The following is a 17,150-nucleotide window of genomic DNA, read 5'->3' as shown; positions in this document are numbered from 1 at the left end:
CAATAGTACATAAATATAATTTTATTAAAGCTCCACTGTGTAGGATCTACTCCCATCTAGCGGTGAAATTCTATATGACAACTAACTGAATATTACTGTCTAGCCCCCCCTCCCATTCGGAACACGTTTTAACTCGTACGGTGGCCGTGTCATCCCAAGGTTAACATGGCTTCCAGTAGCTACAAAGCAAAAGCAATGAAAAAAAATGAACAATTTGCAATGTCCTTTGCCTGTGATCCGTCAAAGCACACAGATTTATGTTAATCATGGAAAAAAGTCTGATTTTCAAGATATGTCTGCTTAAAATCACATACAAAAAGCAACCATAAACGTAGCTTAGACACTCCTTTTTCATCAACGCGAGGAAAAATATCCCAGGGGCTGTTAAACTTGGTATTAAGATGTGTTTTCGTCGATCGGATCACAAGTGGATGAGAGAGACACATTACGTTTACACTTGGTGTTTAAATCTGTCTCTTTTTGTCCATTTTCGACCACTTCTCTCCAGATTACTAAGGGGATGGTCTGTGGACGAATCTCTCTCCTGTCATTTAAACATGAGCGGGAGTAATGACGGGTTTATGTAAGAGCTTTCTCTGATATTGGTGAAATAAGATCGCTCAACTTTCACACGCTTGTAAAATGAAACGAAAGACGCGCAGAACAGCGGCATTAGTTTTATCAATGAAAGGCTTAAAATAGGGCTGTCACGGTGTGTTTGTGCTAGAGGTCAGAAAAGATGAAAAAACATTTGTCTCAGTACCTCAGATTACATAAATGGGCGGAGAAGACGGCGTGTGGTGTTGTGGTTTTTCTTTTCCTCATATGAAACAATCTTCAGTCTTAGGTTTTGATTTCAAGAGATAGACTTTTATTTTCCGGACAAAATAAGAAGCCGAGGCCGCCCTGGTGAATCCCCCCAGAACCAGAGTGCAGTTCTGGGAGGATTCCCCAAATCAGTCTGACCCTCTGAGCCAGGGCTTGATTAATATACAGGTCTTTGTTCCCTCCCCTCATGGTTCAAACAATATGTTTCGGTTCAGGCTTGTAACTTGAAGAATCACATGACAGTCCTCAGACCAGTGTATCCTTTCCTTGACCTATTTGACCCTTGGCTATTTGCTAATACTAAAATCCTTTGTGCCCTGAAACATGAATACACACAGCTGTTCTTAAATCCACACAGATGGCTTTTAAAACTCCTAACACATAATGCACCACACAGATGGCTTTTAAACTCCTGACTCACACACAGCATGACACATGACATGCATAACTTCATGGTAAACAAATTGCATGTGATTATAATGGTAAACTCATATTCATGTAGATTGGGATTAAAATAAACTTCTTCAGTGGCTGTTGTTACACATTAAACCACATGCATGTTTACACTAACAAGTGTTATGCATAACCATGCTACATTTAGCCAAGGAATTACACTCTCAGAAATAAAGGTACAAAAGTTGTCACTGGGACAGTACCCTTTCAAAAAGGTACACATTTGTACCCAAAGAGGGCATATTAGTACTTCAAAGGTACATATTGGCAGTTAAAGATACATATTTGTACCTAAATGGTACATATTAGGACCTTTTTTAAGGGTACTGCCCCAGTACCTTTATTTTTGACAGTGTATAAAACTTCAAGTTTACAACATAGACTGTAGATATAAAGGAATATGCTGAATTACCTGTGGAGAGGATAGAAAGTAGGCAACTTCGGTGTCCCTTGAGCCCCATCTTGGAAAACTAACATTACTCCAATATTGGCTTTGGTCTTGTTGTTTTTCCTGTCGCGTTGTCGTTTTAAATCCTCTTTTCGCTTCCTTGGCGACGTGTTTTAATTTCCTCGAAAATAGGTCTGCAACAGGCTTTCAAATCTGCCTCAAAGCATCAAAGCATTAAATCGCGGGATCATCACGGTGAGCAGCTCTTGTTGAATCCAAAGGATTCAGTCTACACAGGTCGCATATGCGAGCTGCATACGTCATTAAACCTGGTTTATTTAAATTAACTGAGCATTACATTCGCAAGTCATAAGCATATTACATCAATTTACTATTAACTAAGAATAATTGTCAGCTTTATAATTGTTAATATTCTGAAATAAGACTGTCTTGATGACGTATACCGCCTAAACATGCAACCTCGGGAGGCTTCAGCTAGCGGCCAACATGAGTGTAGTCTGAAAGCGCGAAAGGCGGAGCTTAATTTTCAGGAATGTCCCTCGTCGGCAAATGTATTTCAAAGATGGAAGCACAACATGGATTCAGCCAGTCGAGTGACTCGACCGTATGTATTTTAAATAGCAGATTCTACACTCACGAGAATACTTTGATTAGTGGGTGGAAGTAATTACACATGAATGAGCACATACTTTTGAAAGAAAACATAGGTTTTTGCTAAGAATTAACTCAAAAAAGTACACAGTTGAGCTTTAACTGTTATCTCTGCCAAAACAATAACAACAAAAAGACACAAAATATGAATAAAAGAAAGAATTAATAGATTCATGAGACCAACTACTGCTGGTTTGATCAACCCAAAACAAATAACATTTCATTTTTTAACCACCAAACACGTATACATCAGAGCCAGCGGGAAATTATAATTGATCGAGATCATGCTTATCATCAATATACCGAAAGTGGTTACATGCAGGTCAAATATTACTCATAAGCACTACTTCTATATAAATTGTTCACACTATGGTTTGTTAATTTACCAAATTAGTATTTTTAATAAATAGCTGCATAGACATAACTTATTTTATTTGTCATGCTTTCCCATGTGGTCTTCTTAAAGCCTTTGAAAAAGACAAAAAAACTAGATGTTACTACGATAAACTAGTAGAAGATCAACATACTGTATTTTAAGGTATTGTACAAAAAGTTCAGTATTGAATAACATTACGTAATCATATATTCAGCAAACACAGAGTATAAAGGCATAAATTTGAATATTTGCTACTCATGCTCCCCTCTAATAGCACACAAAGTTAAGTTCCTCCACACAGTCTCTGTTTTCCCAGCATTGAGATGTCATGTTTAGAGATCCACAGTAAGTGGAATTGGCAGGACAGTCTGGTAGTTTGCCACCAAGGTATCCCAGACTCTCACCACTTAACCAGAACCAGAGGTGGAAAAAGTACTAAAATATTGTACTCAAGTAAAAGTAAAGTTACTTTAATAATTTTTTACTGAAGTAAAAGTAAAGTTACTTGTCTAAAAATCTACTCAAGTAAAAGTAAAAAGTAAGTCATTTTAACTTTACTCAGAGTAAAAGTTACTTTTTTTTACAGCGGGAAGAGGTGGAGGATTCTAGTATAGTTCAAAAACGACAAGGGAATATAAATCTCAAACTAGTTGTGGGTTTAATTGTAGGAACATCTTTACATTTAAAGTGCAATAACAAAAAGTTAATAAAATAAAAAGCTTTTTAAAGTAAGAAACATTTATGGAATTGTTTAATGATTTTTACAGGTGAGTTATGCACTTTTGAAGGTGGTCAGCAGCTTGTAAATACAATCACTATAGTAAGGTTGTAATTGATGTATTGCTGGTAACATACATAATTTTATTAAACCATATATAGTTTAAATGAGTATATAATGAGATGAGTGCCATGTCTATACATTTTACACGTTTATTATCTTCTTACTTCCCTGACCTGTGTACCTGATGACCTCTCTCTCTCTCTCTCTCTCTCTCTCTCTCTCTCTCTCTCTCTCTCTCTCTCTCTCTCTCTCTGCAATGTCTAATGACCTGCGCATTCGTTTTGAAGTTGTGTTTGACTTGACGCGAAGCTGCTAGACCTCGGAAGATAATGCGCATGGTATTTAAAACGCGTCGTGCAATTTTGTACTTAAGAGCATGAATCCTACCTTTCATAGAAATGAAACACTCGCTTCGCGTCAGTGGAAAGTGGTCGCTTAAATATGACCAGGGGTTTCTTTCATAAGATTTGAACCGAGGCGGGTCTGCATTAGCGCGCGCCTGTCTCGTCCGTCTCCATGGTTCTTTTTGCGCGTTCCCCCGAGCCCCGCCCATTTACATCCGTTTGCGCGTCTTTATCACCTTGCTTTTTAAAATATTTTTTTACTCAGTAACGGATATGATTTAAAATGTAGCGAAGTACAATACTTTAAATAAAACATACTTAAGTAAAAGTAATTTTAAAGTACAGATTAAGTACAGATTTTAAAAACTACTCAAAAAAGTAAAAATACACAAAAAAAACTACTCAATTACAGGAACGTGAGTAAATGTAATTCGTTACTTTCCACCTCTGACCAGAACCATGAACCTGCCACAAACCGTAGACCTGTCCATACACTTGATGTATTACCAATTGTTTGGTTGGCTTGGATGAGATGTAAATCTGTTGGCAGACTGGCTAGATCAGTGTGATGAGTCCTGCTCGTTTGGTTCTCCACCTGCCCAGATGTCAATACTTCTCTGGCTTCCATCACTCCACTGCCAATTGTCTGTAGAGATCTTTTTCAGACCAACCCAGCTGTCTGAGTATGAACCACTAAGCCCACTCGCAGTGTATAATGCTGTGATTTCCTCCTGTCTGTCAAGACTGGACATGTCAACATATGAGCCTCTGCAGTGACTTTGAGCTTGTGTCCATATTGTGCCGTTACTAAAATAAAAGTGTTTTCTTTTCAAAGCTGTTGTCAGCTCACAATGAGCTGACAGGAGAAGAACAAACATGATAATCTTCATCTCTTCTGCACTGTTAGACATTTTCAAGGATTTTTACAGTAACCTACTGGCAACACTGTTGCCAGTAGGCTACTGTAAATAAGATTTACAGTTCTAAACTGTATTTCCATTTTACAGTATTTAAATGCTACTGTAAATATGTAATACAGTGTGCTACCGTAAAAAACCCAGGTTTACAGTATACTACTGTATACTATACTGCTATTCTTTTTATACATTCATTTTTATTATATTTAAATTAGCTATAATTTTTAGATTAAAATACATTTTTTACATTTTAACCTACAGATACTGCTAACATTTAATTCAAAGAGACAATTTTAAATATTGAAACCTTTATTTAAAACAACACAAATACTTTAAGAAGTGTGAAATTACATTTAAAACATACACATTTCAAATCATTTGCAGTAATACATTTAAAATAACACAAATTATAAACATACATACGCATAACACTGATTACAGGTTTAGTTAATCCAAAAATTATAATTTTATAATTTAAACAATGATTTTCTTTGGTTTTCCAGTTACAATGGGAGTAGTCTGTGACCGCATTATAAAATGGCTCCACATTATACGTGCTATATATTTCAAGTGTCCCAAAGACATACAAAAAGGGGTGATGAAAATATAATCCATATAATCAATTTTGATCCGTCATTTCTCAAAATAAGTAATGCAAGTAAACAGCTATACCTGATGGATAGGATGCTCACAGTCAAGTTTACTGTCAGGTCTGCAACAACCAGGATATACCAACAAAATACACATCAGGAAGAATGTGTAGATGCAGTATTTGGAGTCTTTGGGATAGGACTTCACATGCAATCATGTCTGCCTTTAGACGACTTTAAATTATGTCAAGTTACATGGAGTTATGCTATAATGATTTGGTGTTATACATTTTGCATCCTACTTTTGAAGCTAGAGAGGTGATCATGATCCACTACCACTGTAACCAGAAAACACCACAAAATCAGCATCATAATAGCAAAATGAAAACTTTTGTGACCCTTTTATTTAGTCTAGTTAAGTTCTCTTAAAATAGAACTGGTTTAAAATGACTTTACATTTATCTTCACATTTACAGAAAAAGGCAAATAACATACAGTGCAATGCAAAGTATAATTTTTTTATCGGCATGTGCATTCCCTTGTTCGAACCCATGGCGTTTTATGATGCTAACACAATGCTCAACCACAGAGAAAGGTTCTAAGAATGTTCCTTGAAAGTTCCCAATAACGTTATGAATGTTTTTGCTTGTAATGATAAAAAAAACATTACATTCTATTATTTACAAACGGTTGTAAAACATTATTTCTTAATGTTCTGTTAAAATATTGCATATAAACATTCATAAAATATACTAAACATGTGTTTTAAACATTGTGAGTACATTTAAACATGACATTGTCTGAAAATAAAATGTAACATTTCTCTAACATTCGCACAATCAAGAAACATTCCTAAACAATTTAAAAACGGGACACTTTTATGTTGGCTTAACATTATTGGGACCTTTGGGAACGTTGTTCGAACTTAGAATTAGAAATTAGAACTAGAGGAGATATACTCTTTAGCCTTTACTTACAGTAAATACAGTAAATGTACTTACCAATTTAAAGTTCTGAATGCACATCAAAATGAATTGTCATAAGAAATAATACAGTAGCTTCAAAAAAATCCCATACTTCTGGTATAAAATAATCAGTCTTGTTATAAAATAATCCTGTGAGTCCTGTAAGCAAAAGAAAGATGGTCATAATTATTTTGAACCACAGTTTTTTACAGTACTGTTTGTTACAGCTGTTAGTTAATTAGGGAGACCTAACTAACTAACCCATATATGCAGCACATACTGTATTTTATTGATAAGTGTCTCACCTAATACAAGTTGTTTCACTCAAACTCTGTGAGGTGGTGAAGAAAGGATGGATATTCTGTTGTCCTCTTCATCCTCACTTGTCTCTCATTCCAGTTCTTGCAGTGTATTTTGTTACATCCTCCTTAATTTATCCTCCCAAAGAAATTAGACAGCACAATAAATGCAGGGAAAAAAGGACATATTTAACACATTTAATACATTATGCTAAACACTCATATTTTTCAGTAAATACTGTTTTGAAATGATAACCAGAGTAGATGTACTCTACTCGAATCACTGCACCATGGCCACAGGTCTGTGTGTTAGGACACTGGGACATGGTTTTCTGATCGAGGCTTAATATTTACTGTACAGCTACATTGGCCTCAAAAGCAATTTAATACAAAACAAAAACACATTTTAAAACTTTATTTTATGCAAATTAGTTTTCAGCCTTTATGTTTAAACATATTCACATTTAAAATATAATGTTTTTCCGATTGGCCACCCCACACACATAACATACGCTCATATGTTGAAGTCGTTTGTAAAACTGTTAAACAAACTATTATGTTCACATGGGACTTTCTAAAATGCTTAACGTAGTTTAACGAATTTGAAAGATAAAATTTAGTTATACACTTTATTAATAACGCATAATTTATGTAACAGGTAAAGCCAAGCGGATGAGAATATAAACACAACGTAACTTACACATTAAGAGTTTTCTTCCCAGCTTCATGTAATTTAGGGTACTTTGTTAAATATGCTTTTTATTAATAAATTATTCTCTCAGGTAACGTTATATACTAAATCTGATCTTTTCATATCATTGAAGTATACATTAGGCTACGTTAAGCATTTCTTCATAATAGTTTTATAAAAGGAAAACACTAGCGTGTAATTTAACGCCCCGCGCGTGCTCGTAGGCTTGCATACACATAGGATGATTTATTAATTAGGTTTATACTGACTTTGGTAAACTAATATTACCGTTATACGTTAAGCAACGCGTCCGGTTAACGGTTTTAAAATGTCCCGTTCGGGTAAACAACAACCGCGGGTCTGATAATAAATATCTTATATAGATTTTTTACCTTGCTGGTCTTTTTTCATTCTCTCCTCTCGTGTATCTTCAACTGAAAAGCGCCGCTGTGCTGTCCCAGGGAAAGTCTTGTTTGAAAACTCTTCAGTTTATGTGCACACCTGAAATCGGTCCTCTGAACACCTGTGCTGCTACATGGTTCCTTAGCTAAAATAAGTCAAATCCTGTGTGTATACAATTGTCAAAAATGATGATTTTGAGAAAAAAAATAAGGATTTGTGTGAATAAGGAAAATGCCGCCAAAAGACTGTTAGAAAATATACAGTAGCATACAGCAATTTTCAAAAATACAGTAAATTACTGTATATGATGTATGATGTCACAGAAAATTCCCAAAATGCAACGTGAATTACAGTTATGTACTGTATAAATAGTTTACAGTATTACTGGGTGATATACAGTAAATAACTGTAAAAATTACAGAAATGTCTAACAGTGTGTGAAGGGCGAGTCAGTCGCCACACTTTATATAGGCAAACTTTACATTTGTAATGTATGCAGTAATGTATGCAAATGATCACATAAAAAAATCAATGGATAAAAGATCAGAAAAAAAGTTTAGGGAATAAAAGAAGCCTGAACTCATCATCATCTGTTTTTATATGATTTTACTCAGCAACTTTCATTAAGTGATTTGTGTTGCTAAGTTGATATATTCTTTATATGCAAATGCCTGTTTTGCATCTCGTTTCCTCAAGCTGCAATTATTTTAGGTGTCCATTAGAGGATGACACGGGAGTGGATTTTCACTCCTGTCCCGTCCCACTCCCATAGAAATAAATCTTGTCCCGTTCCACTCCCAGACCAAAGTTTAAAAAATAATCCCATCCCGCTCCTGGTAAATTGACTCCCACTCCCATCCCGCTCCTGTTTAAACTGACTCCCGCTCCTGTATCGCTCCCATATATTTTTTTCTTCAACTAGTGTTTAGTTCATACAAAGAATTTGATTTAATCTGATCTCCATCCTGTTTTGGACCAGCTGCTGAGCCGGTTTCTAGATTTTCTCAAGAAAATGGAATACAGCAAATAAAAGAAAAACAATACATAGTTCACTCCATGTCTACAATAGTTTAATAAACCCAAAGTCTGGAGTCCAGAACACAAGAACCAGACGAATAATTGGATTATGGGTGTTTAATTCACAGTTGCAGTATGGGCATAAAACCATCCATTAATATGCACTTAAGTATCTGTGTTCGTGTGGTTCTGCAACAACAAATAATAAACATTAATATACATTTGTTTATATATCCAGCATTAACAGCTGTAATTAAGTTCAAATATGCAAAAATATACAAGATACCGCGAAATGGTGTCATATGTTCTAAAATGTGACTAGCACATGTATCAGATAACACATACAGTAAATAACTATATTTGTTAGAATTGTTAAATAATTGTATAAGTATTAGAACTATACAATCTCCAATATAAGGAAATAATACTGAATAAATATGTACAAGATAAACTACCTTGGTGACGGGACGATACTTCTCTGCTCCCTTCATTAGGAAACTAGGGTTACGCAAGTAACAAAGACGTTTCATTTTCAGTCAGTCACTTTGACATCACGTCAAAGGCCAACAATTTGGAAATCCATACCAATACACCACTGGTGTCACCTTTTCCAGTGCGCGGCATAAGCCTCACAGCCTCTTGCTTTTAGAGGAAGATAGGACATGTCACAGGACTTTATTCAGAGAAGGCCGGTCACTGTTGTTCCAGCACAACCCATTCAGTGACAATTAGATAATACAAGGAAGCGTTCCCGTTCCAGCTGAAAAGAGGGAACGCTGCGCAAGTAAGGTTCTAAGTGGATTTACATAAATGGATAAACCCTTAAAGGACCTTACTGCATATAAAAGTTGCCAAAGGAAAAACTCACTAAACGTAATAAATTAATATGAATAAAATACACAATCACAAAATAATAGTGTTTCACACAGTGTAAGGTTTACTTTGCGATTTTAATTTCAATAGGGTTGTACCACCTGATATCTTTTGAGTTGCAGATACTGTCAGAAGTGCATTGAAAGTAAGAGTTGTTTAAACATTGTTCCTGTCTCGTTACATCAATGTATACAATTCTTGACAATTTATATTTGCGTTTATTTTTAATACTTCTTGAACTTACTTTAGGATTTTTTTACTACATGACTACGGGTGTTTCTGAAAGGTATAGTGGTTTGTTCTCATCTGTTCTGGAGGATTTCCTTGTGTATTTAATTTTATAAGGTTCGGTCAACAATGTTTTCCTGTGCTCTTAAATTTTAAGTGTAAAGAAATAAGAAACCCTAAAAATTGATAGTCTGACTTTTACGGTCAAATTTCCTGATTTGTGTTTGTGGTGTTTCCGGTCATATTTTTACATGAATTTAGTTGCTCAGTAGAGGAGAGTGTGGGTAAAAGTAATGTAGGACCGAAGTAACAAGGTGATTTTCTCAAAGCCCGACTACATTTGCATTCCAAACTATGACAAAATGTTCAGCACGCAACTCTTGACGGAGCTGTAAAATATTGTACCTTGTAATTTGGTCATCGTTAACCTAAGTTAATTCTGGAAAGCTTTTTTGAGCATTATACAAGTAGGCAATATGGACCAGAATTGATTTTGCCAGAAAGAGTACCATATGCAACATTTTTAAACTAACATTGGAACCTTCTGTGCAGACATCTCTTATTGCTGCCTCTCCCTTTTCTTTCACAATCCTGAGCAGCTCTTCACAGCCATGAACACAGAGTTCCACCTTGTTGCATTCGGTCGCACAAGCTGTAGGGAGCAAGCATCTTCCACCGTTTCAGCTGCTGTTGTGGATCTTGAACACGTATTCCAAAGTGCATTGCACTTGTTTAAGGCTGAGTAGTATTATTTCTTGTACGAGTCATTGGACACTGCCTTGCTGGCATCTTCGGTGGCTATTAGGTTAAGAATATGGTATGCACAATGCTGGTGCTTCGGGAGCTGAAACTCAAAACTATCATTCTCCTCCATAAGTGAAGATACATCGACAAACTCTACCTCCTCCTCATCTTTGTCTGCTAGTTCTTCCTCCTCTTCCTCCTGAACTACAGCACCAGCATTGTTATTGACATCTTCACTGAATACTTTGAAGGCTTTGATGAAGTTGGACCCATTGTCTGTTGACTATTTTCCCCCGATTTTTTTAATTCAGCATGTATATCATTAAGTACATTTGCCAGAAGGTCGAAAGTGTAAGAGCCTCTTAATCTTCTACAGGCAAGGGCCACTGAGCAACTTTTTAAACTTTCAGGGTCCACCCAGTGAGCCGTGATCACAATGAAACTACGCCGCCTGGCTGACCAGCAGTCAGTGGTTGTTGCGATGTAATCAGTAGTTTTCATGGCCTCAATAATTTTGCTCTTCATCTGTTTGGCAGCATCATCAATCATATGTGAGTGTGACTCTTGTCATTACTTTGCTATTTGGCACCAGGTCTAACACAAAGTCACAGAAAGGTTCTTCCTCTACAATGTTGAAAGGCTGAAGTCCTCGGACAACATACTTTCAGATTGCTTTGTCACTGGATCTCTGGGGCATTGTGTTAAAGCAACGCATTAATGTGGGCTGCTTGTGGCTGCTTGAGGGGGAGGGAATCACAGTCTTCTTTCGCTTTGCAGATGTGAGTTCCTCGTATCTACTTAAGTGGCAGCCATGCCTGCTCTGAAAAAAAGACAAAAATAATAAAACTATATAGTTTTACCTTCACAGAATTATACCATGAGCAACATTGTAGGTGAGTGTAGAAACTGCTGTGACACTAATATTGATAAAAAAGCAAAATAATTCCATAAAAATTATAAACTATAATTCTATATATAAAAAAAACTTAAACAAGCAACCACATAACCAAAGACCATTGCTGCTCTACTCACTGACATTACTTGTGTAACCAATTACTTATGAACTATAAGGTATAAGTTCCTATTTTTCGGGTCTTTTCGGCCCTTCCTCAGACTAACAGGAAGTATAACACACTGCCCTTTTATAGTCCATATGTCATGTGATTACATGAGATAAAACTGCCCCAACTACCACCTGTCTAACATCAATTTCCATATGAATGGCTTAGAAAAATCAGCATGACCAAATACAGGGGCTTGCACTAATTTCTGTTTTAGCATCTGAAATGCATCCTCTGCCTGATGTGTCCACTTAGTTTCCAACAATGTGTTAGCAGTACAGTTTCACTTCTTCCCCTTTCCTTGGAGATCTCCTACCAATTTATGTAGAGGAGCAGCATGTTTAGCAAAGCCTTCCACAAACCTACGATAGTAGGAAGCAAAACCCAGGAAAGAACGCAGCTCGGATACATTGGTCGGACGTATCTATTCAACCACTGTATTAATCTTATCTGGAATGACATTTCTTCAATTTAAAATTGTATTGTTGAAGACGATGAAGTACCATCTCTAATCTTTCAAGATGTTGCTCAAAGATCTAGAATATATTACAACAGTTCACACTACTCACTCATGACTGTACAGCCAAGTTTGATTCCAACCTTATTATCAAGTTTGCCGATGACACAACAGTGGTTGGCCTCATTAGTGGCGATAACGAAGCCCGATACAGAGAGGAGGTGGAATTATTGCTAGGTTGGTGCAAAAACAACAACTTATCTCTTAATGTGGATAAAACACAGGAGATGGTTGTTGACTTCCGCAGGATGCAATCTGAACATCGCCCACTGGCTATCAGTGGCTCAGAGGTGGAGAGAGTCAGAAGCACCAAATTTCTTGGCTTACACATTTCTGATGACCTCACCTGGTCTGTTAACACCGGAACCATACTGAAGAAAGCACAACAACGCCTGTACTTTCTGCGGAAACTAAAGAGAGCACGGCTCCCTTCACCCATCCTTAAAACCTTCTACAGAGGAACTGTGGAGAACATAATGACCTACTGTATCACAGTGTGGTTTGGAAACTGTAAAACACACGAACGTAAGTCCCTGCAGCACATAGTGAGGACAGCAGAGAAGATTATAGGGGCCTCTCTACCACCCATCCAAGACATCTTTACATCACGCTGTGTGAACAGAGCTTCAGCCATCATAAAGGACCCCTCCCACCCCTCACATAGTGTGTTTGTCCCGTTACCATCTGGTAGGAGGTTATGCAGCATCAGGACTCGCACTACAAGATTCTACAATAGTTTTTTCCCTCAAGCTGTCAGAGCCCTAAATACCAGGGTGCCAGTCATCATACCGTTGTCATAAATTGCTGTTTCCCATCCCCCCCCCCCCCCCATTGAAGGACTATGAGCTTAATAACTTTAAATAATAATGACTTTCTTATGGTTGAGTTGCACAATTGTTTTGGTTTTACAGTACTGTATGGGTTACTGTTGGTATGTATTGTGTGTATCATGAGGTGTTGTTATATGTATTTGGGTATGGTTGCACACGGATCTGTATGAAACGAAATTTCGTTCAACTGTATACATGTATACAGTAGAGTGACAATAAATTAACTATGACTATGACTATGATGATTGTCTAGATACAACAAGAGGGACTGAAAACGCTGGTCGCCAAAAAATCAGTCGTTGAAAATTACTAGGCGCGTTACAAACCCCAAAGGCCATATGATTGTACTCAAAAAGCCCAAACGGTGTACAGAAAGCGGTCTTTTCTTTATCAGTCTCTGCAACAGGAACTTGATTATATCCACTTACTAAATCAAGGGCTGTAATCCACTGAGTGCCAAGAATTCTTCAATCCGTGGTAAGGGATAAGCATCCTTTTTTTGTCTTGGCATTAAGCTGCCTATAATCTGCACAAAGTTGTATGCCACCATCCTTTTTCTGCACAACCACTATAGGTGAAGAAATATGGACTGCAACTGGGATAAACTATTCCTTGTTCTAGCAGTTCATTAATATCTGCTTTTACTTGCTCATATTGAAATGGAGGCAGCTGTGATAACACTGTCGAACAGGGGAATCATCTAAGTGGGCAGGTCATAGTTCTCATTTCTCCCGCGGGCAATGCTGTAGGCGGAGATTATTATGCAAAGTGTTTTATTACATGGATAAAGTCAGGCAGGAGATTCAATCAATATGATGACTCGTTTCAGCGATTCAGAGTCAATTCCCTACTTTAGAAGCCAATAACTTTAGTAATCGTGCACTTTTTGGTTCAACTACTTTGCACGTTGTTTACATTGACGGACAGCTACATGACACACTGCAATACATGCAATACAATACAGGTCATTTTCGATTTTGGATCTGTGTGGCTCTTGAAACTCATCAAAAATATGTACTGAAGTAAAAGTTGAAATAGGAGAAAAAAAATTTCAGTAGAGTACAAATATGGCCTTTTAGTACTTAAGTGCAGTAGTGAAGTAGTTCTACTTCATTACTATACATATCTGGATGGGACATACTTAATCTAATTTCGACTACTATTTAGTACTGATATATGTGAATTGGGATGCATTTTAAGTGTCCTGTGAGTGTTTGTAAGTTCATCAGGGTGTTTTTACTGTGAGGTGCAGGTGAGGGGGTTACCTGAGTGGCCAGAGAATCTGTTAACAGGAAGAGATAGATTGATCTTAAATGCTGAAAAAAAGGCTTTATCAAAAAACAATACTAGTAGACAATAGTTTGTGATTAATATAATAATGCTTTATTAATTTAAGTTCCAAAAGTAAAGACAAATAAATCTTAACAGCAATGGTAGATCAAAGCTTTAATCAGATGGATTTGAGACCGGTTAAACATTATTTGCTCAAAGAGCCCAAAGTCAAGTGTGTTTAATTCTCAAAGTTTATAGAGGTGTTTTGGTTCTCTTCTGATGTCATCTGTCGGATGTTTTTGTCATATTTAGCATATATAACATCTGCTGTGTAAACAGAGGGAAAATGACAGACAACCAAACTTTCCTGCTAAACCGACAAGTGGCACTTGCACTGGAGCCACAAAGCGAACAACATTTATTTTAAACAGTGACAAAAGAACAAAAACCCAAATTTACATAGGTACTGCTTTTCCTCAATGGAGACACCTGAGGGAGGCAGAGGGTCTGAAAGGATCAAAGGGGTTGCAGTGTTTCTTTTGGACAGATAGGTACATGGTATCATTCGATTTTGATAGATTTAGATATTAATGCGAATTAAGAATTAGTGTAAATATATTTATATGTTTTTAAAATAACAAGCAACAACTTTGCCTACACAACCGAAAACTTGCTGCGTCTAATTATTTATTATATGCTAATGTACGCTAATATGCATACATACATAGATAGTATCACCTATAATATATAACAGCATAAATTCTCAGTTTAGACATTCAATAACTGCAACCCATTTTATGCATCATCACTACTTGGACTACAAACATAGACATAAATCAAACTAACCTTGGTTGAATAAAATAATAAAAAAGTAATTGCATAATTTTGATATTCATCATCAATATACAGAAAGTTTATATTCAGGTCAAATATTACACATAAGCATTACTTCTAGATAAACTGTTCAGATGTCAATACTTCTCTGGCTTCCATTACTCTGCCAGTTGTTTTAGAGATCAGTCGCAGACCAACCTAGCTTTCTGAGTTTGAATTTTGTAACGCTGTAATTTCCTCCTGGCTGTCAACACTGGACAGGTAGTAGTCTCTGCAAAAGCTTTGAGCTTTTCTCCATTTTGTTATATTATCAAAATGCAAGTGTTGTCTTTTCAGAGCTGATGTCAGCTCACAATGAGCTGTGAGGAAAAGAGCAAACATGTCAATCTTCATCTCTTCTGTTAAGGGCGAGTCAGTCAACACTCTCCTAAAACACACTTTATATTATACTAAGGCAAACTTTAGATTTGTTAGTCAGGAATGTATGCAAATGAACATCTAAGAAAATCATTGGAAAGTTCAAAAATAAAGTTTAAGGAATAAAAAAGCCAGAACTCATTATCTTTTTTTTGTTTGTTGTTTTTTACTCGGCAACTTTCATTAAATGGTTTGTGTTGCAAAGTTGATATATTGTTTATATGCAAATGTCATTTTTGCATCTCGATTTCTCAAACTAAAATTCTTCTAGGTTTCCACTGCCTTAAAAGTACAAGTGAGAGTGTTGTTGGAATGCTAAACATCCCCATACATTCATTTATTTCTCTAACTCCCACAAAATCAGAATTGACCACCACAAAGATGTTTATCACTACCTCTGTATCACATGACAGTTTCTGTAAAAAAACACCGGTAGCAGTCGCCGCGCACTGCTGAGCCTCATTTAGGTTGCACATACACATGCACACGTGCGTTGCGAATGTGCCGGTACAAATTGCAAGTCTGGAAAAAAACTGTTATGGTGTTCCTGGTTGTCAACCTGTGGATGTTTTTTATCGCTAAAAGGGAGCTTGGGAACTTATACTGTAGGAGAGCACTGATGACAACGTTTGCTCAAGACAGCGCAAGCTAGCACTAAGGTAAAGCTAATCTTTAAATTATAGTGATGAAGCTGGTAGTGACGATTCTCTCAGACCAATCAGTGATCTACAGTGTTTATCACGTTTGGTATCAGCTCGGATTGCTTGGAACTCCAACCGAGGTGGTACGAAAAAAGTATCGGGTACTACGTACTGCTCCCAATGGAAAAGCTCAGACATTTTGCCCTTGCAGACATTTTGCCCTTCACCCAAATGCAGTTTAATTTACTCTGTAATGCTCAGAATGGATAGTTGAGGCCATCTCTTTTGCAAACGGCCCCCTCCTTAAATCTTCAGAGCGCATTCATCTAAAGCCTTTTGGGCAGGTGCCTCGGTCCAGGATGTGTGATCCGAAAGGCTGGTCCACACCGCTAACTTTTAGACTGTTTTATGAGTTAGATCTCACTTCTACTCCTGGGATCTTGGGTGCTTAGTTCTTAGTTGTGCTTTTTTACACACAGACAGGCACTCGTAGTCTGGTGGATAAGGTATAGCGTTCCCAAAGCATCTCTATGGCAATGCAGTTTAAGTTCCCTCATAAGAGGACGTCTTATTTCCTGAGAAGGGAACAAGATGCTGCGTCTCCCTTGCCATGCTTACAGCGTACCGGTTAACTGTCTTTGGCAATATTTCAGATAGTGGGGGCATTTTATGTTATTTTTATGCTTCCTGGCTCCCGCATCACCCTGCCGGTGACATTATGCCCCACCATAGGTTGGATTTGATTTACACATTCAGACACACTCAAACCTGAAGGCGTTCCCAAAGCGTCTCTATGGTGAAGCAGCGTCTCATTCGAAAAAGGGTTACATATTTAACCCGAGACCTTTTCTTTGCTTTCTTTTAAAAGAACAAGACATACTTGTACATTTTGTTAATGCTTTAATTTGGAATTGAATATGTAATGTTTTCAATATATTTGAAATGAGGAAATAATAATCTATTTACATTTCTGCACATTTTTCCACGTTTATTAGGATACCGCTATTTTT

General features: G+C 36.9%; 2 long non-coding RNA genes across 2 annotated transcripts in view; both read right to left on the bottom strand.

Moving 5' to 3' along the window:
* LOC141351159 (uncharacterized) overlaps nt 1-17,150 on the bottom strand; it is a 346,935-nt gene that overhangs the window by 310,017 nt on the left and 19,768 nt on the right. The gene's annotated exons all lie outside the window — the stretch shown is intronic.
* On the bottom strand, nt 5,803-7,855 carry LOC141350919 (uncharacterized). Its single transcript, XR_012359008.1, has 3 exons — nt 7,697-7,855; nt 6,620-6,752; nt 5,803-6,473 (listed from the first exon to the last, which is right to left on the bottom strand). It is a non-coding gene; the product is annotated as an uncharacterized lncRNA (long non-coding RNA).

Source organism: Misgurnus anguillicaudatus, chromosome 19 (genome assembly GCF_027580225.2).
Source record: "Misgurnus anguillicaudatus chromosome 19, ASM2758022v2, whole genome shotgun sequence".
Taxonomy (NCBI): Eukaryota; Metazoa; Chordata; class Actinopteri; order Cypriniformes; family Cobitidae; genus Misgurnus; species Misgurnus anguillicaudatus.
Note: the sequence above shows the minus strand (reverse complement) of the source record. Positions and strands in the feature narration are given on the sequence as shown.